General features: G+C 41.5%; 1 pseudogene; it reads left to right on the plus strand.

Annotated features, from left to right (window-relative positions):
• The first annotated feature begins 332 nt into the window (after positions 1-332).
• Positions 333-1,143, plus strand: LOC121446932 (annotated as a pseudogene).
• The last annotated feature ends 13,142 nt before the right edge of the window (positions 1,144-14,285 follow it).

Raw genomic sequence — 14,285 nt, forward strand, 5'->3', positions numbered from 1 at the left:
TAGAATCTTATTCACTGTATTTTTGAAGTAGTCAAACTTTAACTTTAAGGAGTAGCTGGGCATAGTGGGACATGCCTTTAATCCCAAAACTCGGGAGGCAGAAGCAGGTGGATCTCCGAGAGTCTGAGCCATGCTAGTCAACACAGAGAGCTCCAGGCCAGTCACGGCTACATGGAAATAACCTGTGCCCCCCCCCCCCCAAAAAAGAAAATTATTTAATAGCATTAATTGGGAAACGTGGGGTGCAAAGTTAACAAGTAATGACTGTGGTCCCTACCAGCAGAATTTAGGAACTGAGGAAAGAGATGCACAGAATATCAGAATTACCAATAATGTCAGAGATTTTTAACTGCGGCCACAAATTGCCACCATGTGAGAAGCAATTTTTAAGAATACCAGCCCTGAGGTCACATGGTAGCTGGCCAGGGAAATGGTGGCTTCAGGAAAGAGTAAGGCTTTGGACAGCAGTGGAGACAGACCACAGAGGGATAAAACAAATAGAGAAGACAGACTCAGGTCTAAAGCCCCAAAATCAGATTGAATGATTGACTCATTTTGATTCTGCTTGCTTTAATCTGAAGTCATTTGTGATTTTTCAGATAGGTCCTGAGGTGACAGATGAAGAAATAAAAAGGAGGCTTCAGTAGCTGCATCCCGGCAAAAACGAAGATGATGCTGAGAGAGCCCAGAAGGCTTTGGAGGGTGTGGACAAAGCTTGTGAGTTGCTCCTGGATCAGGAACAAAAGAAGAGGGCCCTGGATGTGATTGAGGCAGGAAAAGAATATGTGGAACACATTGTTAAGAGCAGAAAAAAAAAAAAAAAAACGACTAAAGAAGGAAGGAAATCCTACCAATATAGAGAAAGCTGATCTCGCGCTGTTCCTGCAGGCAATCTACAGACCACGAAACTGTTCGCTGAGCTAGAAATGAAAAGGAAAGAGAGAGAAGCTGAAGAAATGCACGAAAGGAAACAGACAAGGAGGAGAGGAGATCGAAGCTCAAGAAAAAGCCAAGGGAGAAAGGGAGTGGCAGAGAAACTTGGAGGAAACGCGGGATGGTTGAGTGGAGAGTTGGTGAAATTTCCAGGCAAACACAAAGGGGAAGAAGGAGAAGAGGCAGACCTCCTGTAGTCGCTTAAACTAAAGATAGAGCAGTCGCACTGACCAGCAGGACCACTGCAGAGCCCTCCCCGGCTGTCTTCGTTCTGCTTCAAGGACTCGTTCTTTCTCCACGTCCACCCCAACATAGAGAAGTGTTTGCTTTTTAGTCTCTTTTGTTTACAATGCAATTTAATATCAAAGTAATTCTTTGTATACTGAGAGAAGAGGCTTGATCTAGGCTTCTGCCATCCTCACTCATGGAATCACTACAAATGGGAGGTGCCTTGAGTCCTGCTGCCTTCTCTTCCCACAGCCTATAACTTAATGTTTTATATATCACTGAATTGTGGTGGCTCAGAGGTCACATATAGTTTGTGGAAATCTTCTGACTAAATGTCTTGCTTACAGTGGTGTGGCCATGACTTCAGACCAGCCTGGGCCACTGTGGGAAGATCGCTTGATTGTTTCTGGGTGTGCCATCCTTGAAGTTCTAGATTCAACAGGTGAGACATTGCGGGCTCACAGAACAGTCACTTGATGCCCCAATGCCTTGTAGTGTTTGGCACAAGTCCTTCTGTTTGACTGACCAATCAGTCACAGTAGCATAAGGCTCCCAATGGTTTAAACCTGCTCACTTTCTGAAGAGTCAGCCATGTTCCTACCAGTTTGATATATCATCAGTTGTTTGCATTCAATAGTGCTAATATTCTTTTATGTACAATAAATTTTTATATGCAAAAGAATACTAGCCTTGTGCATAGTTCACCTGGGAGAATTTGAAATGAGAATCTATAAGTGTAGGGTGTCGTTTTTACCAATATGCTTTGGTATTTCTAATATATAGCCAAGTCAACAATGACTCTCATCTTCTGGATGGTTACCTTGTTCTCCTAAGACAAAATCAGAGAACACACAAATGAAGGGCCCAAAGCAGGAGATTAGAAAGGAGGAGAACAGAGTTCTAGACCTACATTTGCTAAAAGTTGAGAAACATAAACAATTCATTTAATTTCCTTGGCATCCTTATTCTTTTACCAAAAAATTAAAAAAAAAAAAAACACGCTGCCCTAAACAAATGAAAGCATGTGATTTTTGTCTCAAGCTCAGTATAAAAAGATGGAAACATTTCTCCTGTGGTCTGTAGTTGGCCGATTGAGCTATAGCAGCATTTTTAACAAAACTCTCGACTTTGCACTTCTTCTGGCTAACTTGTACTCAACTGACTTTATGAAAAAATGCAGCGTATAATGCTTATTTTAAATCACTGTTACTATAGCAGAAAAACTCACTTTTCATCACCATGAACCAGAAGGGCAATCCACTATGAATCAAGAAGGCCAACTGGCCTTACTGGAACTACGTGTCCTCTGGTAGATAAATGGTAGATCTATTTCCAAAGATCATTGGTAAAGGAGAAATCTCACAAAAGTAATTTATTCCTTAAGTACCTATTGTCTCAGCTAACACCTGGGAGAAACATTAAGGATTTGGGATTTAACACTCATCAAATCTTCCTCTCTATTCCCTCGCTTCTCAATCTCTTACCTATGCCACAAATCTGTCACCTCCGTGAACATGACCGGTTTGCCCACATGGACCCATGTGGTAAAGTGTTCTGTGGGTCTGGCGGCAGTTTCACCGGACATAAAGGGAAATGCTTTAAGTTGTTTATTTTACTCAGATCTTATATGAAATAAGAGTAACTTTATCTCTCTCTCTGTGTGTGTCTCTTTCTCTCTGTCTCTCTCTCCTCTCTCCCTCCCTCTCTCTCCTTCCTCTTTCTCTCTCTCTCCACTCTCTGTCTCTCTCCTTCCCTCTCTCTCTCTCTCTCTCTCTCTCTCTCTCTCTCTCTCTCTCGCGTGTGTGTTTGTCTTGCTCACAGGTTACCAATTCAAAGGAAAACCGTGACCTCCGGAGCACATACAAATCAACATTGTGGTGCCTTGTAATACGACCTGGAACAAATGGATTAGCAGCAGGGGTTCGAGAAAGCTCAATAAATGCCCTGAGAACTAGACCTGGACAATGAATGAGGAAGAAGGCCTGCCACTGGACTGACAACCTGCTTTCTACAGAGGATGATAACAGATAGCATCCCCAGTAGGAATCAGGAGCAGTCTTCCCTTCCACTCTGATGTTCTGTGAGACCTGGGGATCTAGGTGCAGCAGCCCAGTCGAGATTTGGGAATAAGGGGTTATGAAAAGGACTTGTGTGTATGGCCACCACCTACCTACTAGGGCTGAGGAATAAGTCAGATTGGGACCCAGCTGTGAGCCCAGCATCACAAAGCTAGAATGGGGCCAGAAGAAAGGATGGCGAGTTTCTGATTCACCTGGGTGTGGATTTGGAACCACTAAGCTGTCCTCTGACCAAAATGAGTACCGGAGGCTCTGACCAGGCTGGAAGTTTTGATTAAGCAGTCTGTCTAGCTGGATATGGCGGTAGATGACACTCAAGAGGCTGAGGACAGTGAGTTCAAGGTCAGTCTAGCCTGCTTCACAGGCCCTCCATCTCCAGGGAAAAACGAATCCTTCCCATGCAAGTAAGCTAGTAGAAGAATAGCCAGTTTAGAATTATCTTTATTTATGTTTCCTTAACATAAAGGAGGTTGAGGATGAGAAAAACGAAGTTGAAACAATGTATAGCAAAAGTAAGAATTATGTAAGACTGTCATTTGATAGAGGTTGAAGAAAGTGAAAAAGAGAAACCACACAAGTCAAAGGATTAGAATCAATGAGTGATTCGCTAACTGAGGGCCAGAGATAATACTGAAGAGATGGAGAGAAAGCAAGAGCGAGGGGCCAACATGACCCATCCAGGCAACTTGGAATCCCTGGAAGATGGCTATCTCCCCTTCACAATCTGTTCCTTTGACCTTTTTCTTTAGTTTTTAGATTTATTGAGAGTGTGTGCATGCTTGAGTGTGTGTGTGTGTGTGTGTGTGTGTGTGTGTGTGTGTGTGTGTGTGTGCCATGTGGAGGTCAGAGGGCTGCTTGTGAGACTTAGAGCTTTTCTTACACCACATGGGTCCTAGGGTCAAACTTGGCTTACTAGGTTTGGGAACAAGTGCCTTTACCCACAGTGCCATCAGGCCAGTCCATGTTTTTACCCTTTGCTGTCTGCATTCCCACTGAAGAAGCAAAGAGACTTTGGTGGTGTAATGCTTTGAATGAAAATGGCCCCCATAGGCTTATAGGGAGTGGCACTTTGGGGAGGTGTGGCCTTGTTGGAGTGGGTGTGGCTTTGTTGGAGGAAGTATGTCACTAGAGATGGGCTTTGAGGTTTCAGAAGCTCAAGTCAGGCCCAGTGGCTCTCTGTCTCTTCCTGTTTTCTGTTGATCCAGATGCAGAACTCTCAGCCACCTCTACAGCACCATGTCTGCCTGCATCTGGCCATGCTTCCTGCCATGACAATAATGGACTAAACCTTGGAACCGTAAACCAGCCCCAGTTAAATATTTTCCTTTGTAAGAGTTACCGTGTACATGGTGTCTCTTCATGCAATAGAAACCAACTAAGACAGAGAGTGGATCTGTTGGAACTTCTCTCCTTAGAGCCTATACCACCACAGTACATTAAAAAATCCCACACATGCCTCTAACACTGGTCTATACCCTCTGGAAAACATTTCCCTTCCTTCCCTCCATATAGCATTTCATGTGTCCCCATGGCTTCACCCAACATGGCTAAATTCATCAATGAACCCCTGACAGAAGTCGCCACTCCATTACAGTCACCTAGGAGGCTGTCTCTATGGTAGCCAATTAATCTTTGAAAATATGTAAGGATGTGTACAAGTCAAACTAGAAATAAAGAAGACATTTGTTCTGACACACCATTTTTGAACAACCATTTCCCACTGTTTCTATTTCTGTTTGCCGTTTGCACTGGTAAGGGTCACAGTTCTGCCTTTTGCCTGTCTTTCATTTTTTCTATTTTCCTCCATTTTTGCACCTCTTCCTCCACCTTCCATTCTCACTCCCTGACAGGTGCTTGCTATAAAACCAAGATTGGCCTCAAACTCATAATCTCCTTGCCTTGCCCCTTTCCCCACTGTTGAGACTACAGCATATGCCATCTTGTGCAGCCAAAAGCATATTGTTTCAAGTAGAAGATTTATTTAGGAAAGTCTTTTTGGGCCTGCAAAGAAAGGCAAAGAGAGGACAAAACAAAATCTCTTAGGTCTCAACCACACCTGATTTCTTCTCAACACTCATGATACCAACACAGATGTGAAACTGACAGGAGGTTGGTGATGATGGAGGTCAAATCCATTCTACTTATCTATTGATAAAATCTCCATACTTATTATTTATTTAGATTTTGGTGGTATGGATAAGTAAAGTAAATTGCCGATGGGTAATCAGACACATTAAAAATTTTATATTAATGTCTTTTTATTTGACATATACATACCAATACATAGAAATACCACACACACACAATTAAATATTAAATAAGTCTTTGGAAAGAATGATCTTACTGGAAAATGGAGCTTGATAGCATCTATGTCAGCCTATCCAAAGCTGAAAGGGAGACAAAGCCCTCCACCTTCATCAAGCTCCTCTCTTTTACTGTCCAAAGGAGCTTGAGATGTACAGTTGGGTCACCCTTGGTCTGAAAGAGTTCTGGGCAGAACTGAGACTAGACCCTGGAGTTCTGGATTCCTGCGGTCACGTAATCACCTTACCACATTGCATCTGTTTTCTAACTCGAGTTCTCCAGTTCCTGGATACCAAGTCTTGAGACTGTGGACTTGGTTATGACTTCTCTTGGCGTCAATTCCTAGTATGTGAAGTATGTTAGCTGTGCATTTGAAATAAACTAGCCACAAAGGTCTGTTGACAATGTGCACCCAAAATAGCCTCATGCAATAGAATTAATGCTGTGTAAAATTTTCAGTCCTTTAAGGAATGCTTCCCTGCAAACTCTGGAAAACAGTCTTTTTTTAAAACAAAACCAAAAAAAAAAAATTCCAACTCAGTCGTCAGCATTCCAGCTTGGAGAATTCTTTATCTGTTGGTGTTTTCATAGGGCATGAATTAAAATGTATGTAACAACCATTATTTTCCCACACCATTGAGTGGGAACTTAACAGTGTTGGCCTGAGAATACTGATAAACGTAATCTAAGAATAATCTTTCCATGAAAATACGTAGCAACTGTTTAAGGTGCTACATATGTAAATTAATTAGGTTTGTCCACCCAACAGGGAGTCTCCATCCATACCAATGGACAAAGGGTAAAGAAATCACTGTTTTCAAAATAAAATAGGATGAGATTATGCAGTAAGGGAAATGAGAGGAGCTAGAAGTCAGTAACTGAAGAATGAGAATCGCAATGAGCAAGCAACAAAAGCAATAAAAAGAGTTCATGCTCCTTGTGCGTGAGCTGAAGCTTCTCTGGCCTGTCTTTAGTAGAGTCTAGGATCTCTAACGAACTCACATAAGCATAGTGTGCTTGTTCTGTGCCTTTATATTGGATCAGCAAGACCATGTCTGCGATGGTAAGAGACAGCATCTTCTCTCCTGTGTTGTCCATCTCCAGGTCATCAGGGACAACACCCTTCCTGCATGTCTGCAACAGCAGTTGCTGAGGATTCTGAGGCTTACTGGGTGGCATGGGTATCTATGAACTTCATAGCCTATTTCCGTTGTCACCTAGAATTGGCAGCAATAGAAAGGATTCTCAGAAAGGGATCGTCACAAAGACAACCAGTGGAAACTGCAGTTGTTTCTTTCTAGATATGGGGGACAGTTTTAGACTGCCTTCTCTTATCTCTGGACTTGACTAGAGAAGCTATGGAAAGCTTTCTCCTCCTCAAATCTTGCCAAATACTGAAGAGAAAGGTAGTGGCTTATCTGGAAAGGGATCTATAACACTCTTAACTACTTCTTTCCTCTCCTTCTAGAAAGATCTTATGCAAATGCAAGCGAGTACATGGATACATAGATATACACAACTATTTCTGTGTACATACATATTCATTTCCCATGTCTCTACTTGGTTTTTCTTGTTTCTGTAAGTAAGATTGAAGTATCCTTCTCTTCTTTCTTTTCTTCCTTTTTTCCTTTCATATTTCTTTCCTCCCTTCATCCCTTCTTCCCTTCCTTCCTTCTTTCTGTCCCCAGTCTCTTTTTTATGGTGCTGGGAATCAAACCTAAGGTTTAAGTATGTGTCTCTACATATGCACACATGTGAATATGTGTATGTATACATATGTGTGTGCATATTACATGTAATATGTATATGAAAACACATATTATATGCACCTATACACACATATACATACATGTCTCACTTCTTACTATTGAAAGCAGATTTCAAAACAGCACATATAAATCCAATTCCCATCCCTAGCTGATTCCTGGTATTCTATTGTACAGAAGCATAAAAATTTTTTTTGTGTAAATACTTATGTTTATTATTTGGTGGTTGTGTATACTTATTTAGAAGATCATACTTGTACTTGGTGTGCTAAATAATTGCATACCTAAAATGTTGATTGCCACCACTGAATTTTCTTCCAGAAATATTGTACCATTTTACATATTCACCAACAACCTGTGTCAATGATATCATCAGACACATTACATTTTAATCAAACCTTTAGACATTACAATGCTTCTGTTTCAACTAAGATGAATCTAATTGCTCTAATTTGCACATGTTAACTATGGATAGAATTAAACTCCTTTCTTATATTTATGAGATGCTTATATTTCCTTGATAGTGCTTGCTCACTTTCCCATTGGACTGGTCACTCTTTTCCGACTGGTATGCTGAAGTCTTCTTTGTATGATGGCAAATCCTGCCTGATTCTGCTTATCATTTGTCCTCGGTGTTCTTTACCTAGATACCTGCATCTGTGCATACACATACATTTGCTTTGTTTCTTACGTCTTATGGGTTTTCTGGAAGTTTTTTAGGATGAAAAAAGTAAAATTGGATTTAAGTCCAATTCAATTGTATTTTGTTTCTCGGAATTTTAAACCTTATATGTTAGCTTCTCTAACCAATGCCAATATTATTTCCTTATGATAAATTTCCAGAGGTAGCCCACCATGGAGATGCAGAAAGAAAGCAATTACCTCTTTCTGAGGATGTTGTTAGAACCAAGTAGGGCAAGACTACACCCTACCCTCCCCCAGAAATGGCTCCTCTGTGTTGATGAGGACACACTTGGGCTAGAAGCCAAACACACTCTGTCCCTGTTAAGGAGGGAACAGAGGAGATGTCATCTAAACCAGAATAAGGTTTATGTTGTTCTCTCAGAGAAGGATGGTTTGCATACAGACAAGAAGTAAAAGGGAACAGTGTCCTTACTCAAGGTGACAGAATCCTCTGTCATACAGTTTATATTATAGGAAAGTGCACTGTACAGTGATTGGACATTTGTAACTCTAGGCTGAGCATGTAGCTCAGTTAGTAGAATATCCTACCCAGCATTTGCAAACCCTTTATGTAACCAGAAATCAGTTAAAGCTGAGAACAACCAACACTCCAGGAGCCCCCTTATGACCCCACTCAGTACCTGCATATCATCCTCAAGGAAGCGTCTACCCCAGTTTCTCTCACCCAATCAATTATTTCAGCTGCTAATGAACTTTATACACAGAGCCTTATGCCCACTGTGCACACCAAAGGCTGGCTTCTTTTGTTCACCAATTTGAGAACTGACCATGTCATTTCATATGCTTGTAGTTGATTCTCAATGCTGTAGGCCCCTTTGTCATATGAATTTATCCACTCTCCTTTAAATGGCATTTGCTTTGTGTACCAACTTTGTACTATGAACATTTTGATATGCATCTTTTAGGAAACTTACATAGGGATTGCCATATGTTTATTCCTAGAAAGCAAAACAGAGGGGGCATGTGACTAGCTTGAGTGGAGCTTTTGTAAGGTGACTATTCAAATTGATACTCTACACGAGCACATGAGAGTACCAAGTGATTTGTATCCTCACACACACTTTGCTTCCTCTTTTCTTTTAGCCCTCAGAGGCCCACAGCAATATGGTGTGAGAGTTGCAGTGTGCACTTGGAACACACACACATGGTAGGGGGCATGGGGGCTGAATCAGCTGCTTCCCAGTGCTGTGCAACACTCAGCAAAGTTCATTGAAACAGCTTGAAAACACGACAGTGCCAACCAATGCTAGCCACCTTAACTGACATATAGATATATCCATATGCATACACATATACAGAGAAAGGGCTAGCTGACAGATGGGTAGATAGATATGGATGGATGAACAGACAGAGAGATGATAGATGGATAGATGATAGATGATAGATAGATAGATAGATACATACATACATACATACACATATATACATACATGCTTTTTTAGTCTGTGAAGACTGTTGTAACAAATTACTATAAACTATATGTCATATGAGCAAGACCCATTTATTTCTTAGTGTTGGCAGATTGAATACCAAATAAGAATCACTTCTAGTGGTACTGTCTTACCATATCCCCACCTGATGGAAGGGGCTAACGAGCTACCCCGAGTTCTGTGACCTAACCTCAAGCAGCCCCCTACCCAGCCCCTTGGGAGCATGAACCCTTGAAAGAGCTCCCATCATAGAGCAGAATGAGAAGTGAGGTCCAGAGAACACAGGAGATGGGAAAGCCTGTGGTCAATGGCACACATGCCCTGATTTAATTTTTTTTTAAAGTGATTATTTGGGGAAAGAACTTGTTTTTGAACTTGTGTGTGCATGATACTAACAAACATAATTACAAGGTGACCCAGAGAAAAAGGATTTCAAGTGCAGGTAAAAAGCTTATTATAATTTGTTATGTCATGTTCGTTTGATATCCCTAGGAGGCTTGCTTTTTTTTTTAAAGGGAAACAAAGGAGGAGTAGATCTAGGGGTGGGGGAATTGGGAGGAGTGGAGGTGGGGGAAACTGTAGTTGGGATGTAATGTATGTAAGAATAAAAATTAAACAGAACTGCAATATCCAAAACTCTCAATAATTCTGTCCCCAAAGCATTAAAATCCTTCAATCTACACATTGTTTCTCTGTTTCTAAGAAACACGTTTATCTGTATCTAAATGTGGCTGAAGCATTTACCCAGAATTTACCATTCCACAAGACTGTTACCTCATGTTCTCACCTGTGTGTTGCGGGAGAACCTTCCGTTCCTCCAGCCAATAGCCGCTGAGATACCAGCCCATTGGGGTGTGGTCTCTCTCTTGAAAAAAGCTGCCACTTCCCTCCTCGCTCTCTCTTACTTCCTGCTCCGCTCTGGCGACTAGACTCCCTTCCTGATTGCGCAGAGGGCTGTTGTCTGGGACGGTGATCTGCTAAGATTTTTCCCCTTTAAATAACCATTCTATTAATCATAATTCCAAACTGGTGTGGGATTGTTTGTGACTTACACCTTCGCCTTCACCTGTGTATTCTTTTTTTTTCTATAAAACATATTTTTTCTTATAAAAGTGAATCACTAATTCTCTATATACAAAGAGAGTTAGAATTGAGTTATTTTGGAGAATTATTTGAAGTATTTAAGAGTCAAAACCCTAAAAAAATTTATCTAAGGTTCATATCTTCTTTCACATTGAAGTAGCTGCCTTTGGAGCAAAGGCCAACAAACAAACAAACTTTGAATGTCTGTACTAGAGGACTCTATATATTACTTGGGAAACGAAGTCTCCAAAGTAGCCCATTTTAAAATAAAGAAAGATTCAAAGTCGGATGACAAATTCCAGGGCTTGCTATAATACAAATTCCATGTATCTGTATCTCAGTTGACATGTTAGACAGTTTGGGCAAAAGCTGTAAGGATGTACAGAATTATATTCCTTTGATTTACTGGGAAGAATTTAAAAATAATGTTTAGCCCACATAATGAAGCAAATCATTCCTAGTCACATTAAATGCCTGGATTGACAATCACAAGAATTTCCATCATTCTGGATGTTTATTAAGTCGTAGTCTGTGACAAAGCATCTAGTTAATTGTACAACAGAATCTGCATTTTTTAAGGAGTGTAATTCAAATGTTTATCAACTCACAAAGGTCCCATCTCCTTATGTTCCAATTAATAAAGATGCAATTTAACTACACTTAATTAATTTTTTTGTTTTTTTTTAATTTTTTATTGAGAAAAAGAAAAAAAGTTTCCACCTCCTCCCAGCCTCCCATTTCCCTCCCCCTCCTCCCACCCTTCTCCCCCTCCCACTACTCCTCTCCCCCTCCCTCTCCAGACCAAAGAGCAGTCAGGGTTCCCTGCCCTGCGGAAAGTCCAAGGTCCTCCCCCCCCCCCCCATCCTGGTCTAGGAAGGTGAGCATCCAAACTGGCCAGGCTCCCACAAAGCCAGAACATGAAGTAGGATCAAAACTCAGTGCCATTGTCCTTGGCGTCTCATCAGCCCTCATTGTTCGCCATGTTCAGAGAGTCCAGTTTTATCCCATGCTTTTTTAGTCACAGTCCAGCTGGCCTTGGTGAGATCCAATAGATCAGCCCCACTGTCTCCTTGGGTGGGTGCACCCCTAGTGGTCCTGACTTCTTTGCTCATGTTCTCCCTCCTTCTGCTCCTCATTGGGACCTTGGGAGCTCAGTCTGGTAGTTCAGTGTGGGTCTCTGTCTCTATCTCCATCCATCACCAGATGAAGATTCTATGGTGATATGCAAGATATTCGTCAGTATTGCTATAGGATAGGATCATTTCAGGTTCCCTATCCTCAGCTGCCCAAGGAACTAACTGGGGACATCGCCTTGGGCTCCTGGGAGCCACTCTAGGTTCAAGTCTCTTGCCAACCCTAAGGTGACTCCCTTAACTAAGAATTGTGCTTCCCTGCTCCCCTATCCAACCTTCCTTTATCCCAATCATCCTGTTTCCCCAAGTTCCCCCCATCCTCCCCTTCTCACTTTTCTCTCCCCATCTCCCCTTACCCCCATCCAACCCCACCCCCAAGATCCCAATTTTCTCCCCGGCAATTTTGTCTACTTCCCATAGCCAGGAGGATAACTATATGTTTTTCTTTGGGTTCACCTTCTTATTTAGCTTCTTTAGGATCACCAATTATAGACTCCATGACCTTTATTTGTGGCTAGAAACCAATTATGAGTGAGTACATCTCATGTTCATCTTTTTGGGTCTGGGACACCTCACTCAGGATAGTGTTTTCTATTTCCATCCATTTGCATACAAAATTTGAGAAGTCATTGTTTTTTACCGCAGTGTAGTACTCTAATGTGTATATATTCCACACTTTCTTCATCCATTCTTCAATGAAGGGCATCTAGGTTGTTTCCAGGTTCTGGCTATTACAAATAATACTGCTATGAACATAGTTGAACAAGGGATACATGAGAAGAGTTGGGGGAGGAAAAGAGGAAGAAGCAAACAATGTAATTAAATTTTAATCTCAAAAATGCAAACATTTAAAATTAAATAAATTAAAAGTGTGGGAAGAGACAAGGCCATATGTTATGTACATGTATGACATTGTTAAAGAGTAAAGAATACTATTTGAAAGAAAAATGAAATCATAAAAAGCAAAATAGAGCCTAAAAACTGAACTTTGAAATGAGGAAAAAACTAAGGAAATTTGAAATCTCAGAACAGAAGGAACTGTCTACTCTGAATGAGGTCTCATTGATGTGACCGTGGTCACTAAGTTTCCCCTGGTCTTCGCTTCAGAACCCAAGCTTCCAGAGAGAGGGATGAATGGCCAAACTTAGGACATCTGTCTTTCCTTAGCTTCACAGAAAGAAAAGCAGATTCCTTCCCCAAATTAAATTATCCACAGGAAGGGTGTCCCCAGAAATGGCCATTGGCATTTTTTTAAAGGTGAGACTCGCTGATAGGTATTCTCCAGTGTAAAAATAACTTCCACAGCCCATGCCTATTCTGGTCTCTTTTGTCATCTGTAAATGGCAGGGTTGTGGAGGGGTCTCTGTGGTGTTAACTGGCTGCAGAGAGTCAAGATGAGGGAGGCAAGGAGGTGGTTTGGCTCTACATAACTCAGTAGCTGATGTTAGTTCAAGCTTCTGGATTCTGACCCCGAGTAATCTGCTTTAGGCATATTTAATCCCGACACAATTCAGTGAAAACTATCCGGGTGATAACTAACTCAATCTTGCATGCACAACAAAACTTACGTAAGTCTCCTTAAGAAACAAAGGAAGTTAAATACATATCAGACCTGACTAGTCAAAACTCTTCCTAACATCCATAAAGATAAGTTCTATAGATTGGCTGAGATAAAAAAAAAGAAAAAGAAACAAAAACAACTTAAGAGAAGGGTCTCAAGGAGGATCCAGCATTGGAAAAGTCTCTAATCTCACAAGTGCAAAGGTCCCAGGCTAGGAAACATTTCCACTCCAGCCTTCTGGGCAGATAACAGGTAATGCATTTCTTCTCTTGAAGGAACAATGAAACATTTAACTAACTATTCTTTATCAATAAAAAATAGGCCATCAGATATCGGGGTAAGAACCTGAGTGATCAGCGAAGCAGTTGAGAAGCCACCAGTGACCTCCTAGCTCTTCTGTTCCTCCATCCAAAAGGGCCAAGCTCCTCCCTAAGCCCCACCTTGCTACCTACTCAGTCCTCCACAACCTCTATGGTTATTTTGATCAGTTAGTGGCTAACTCTTTCCTTCGATTCAAATCAAAATGCAATCAAACCATCACACAACTGAAGAGCCCTGTGTGCTTACCATTCTGGGGTCCCCTATGGAGGTGGTTCTCAAAGCTGTGGGTTGCAACCCCTTTGACAAACCTCTATCTCCCAAAATATTTACATTATGATTCGTAACAGTAGCAAAATTACAGCAATGAAGTAGCAACAAAATAATTTTATGTTTAGGGGTCCCCACAACAGAAGGAACTGTACTAAAGGGTCGCAGCAATAGGAAGGTTGAGAACCACTGGTCCAGTGCTTATCTGTGCAAGCAAAGATCTCCGTGCCTCCTACAGAGTTGAACTCAATAACAGGCAAATCCCTTTCAACCCAAACAGCCTGTTTTTTGCTGCCCCACTTCTTTCTGTGACAATTGGTTTTTCTCCTGGAGACCATCACCAGGGACAGCTACGGAAAGGTAACATCTAAACAGAGGTGGAAACAGCACATGGTCCCTGGAACATCGTCAGGAGGAAATGAAGGCTGGGGATGTTGAAGAGTTGGTAGAGCTTCCTCCTAGAATGCACAGAGCCT

This window comes from Microtus oregoni, unplaced genomic scaffold (assembly GCF_018167655.1).
Source record: "Microtus oregoni isolate MIOR12 unplaced genomic scaffold, Mior012 000004F_ref0000308, whole genome shotgun sequence".
NCBI classification, from domain to species: domain Eukaryota; kingdom Metazoa; phylum Chordata; class Mammalia; order Rodentia; family Cricetidae; genus Microtus; species Microtus oregoni.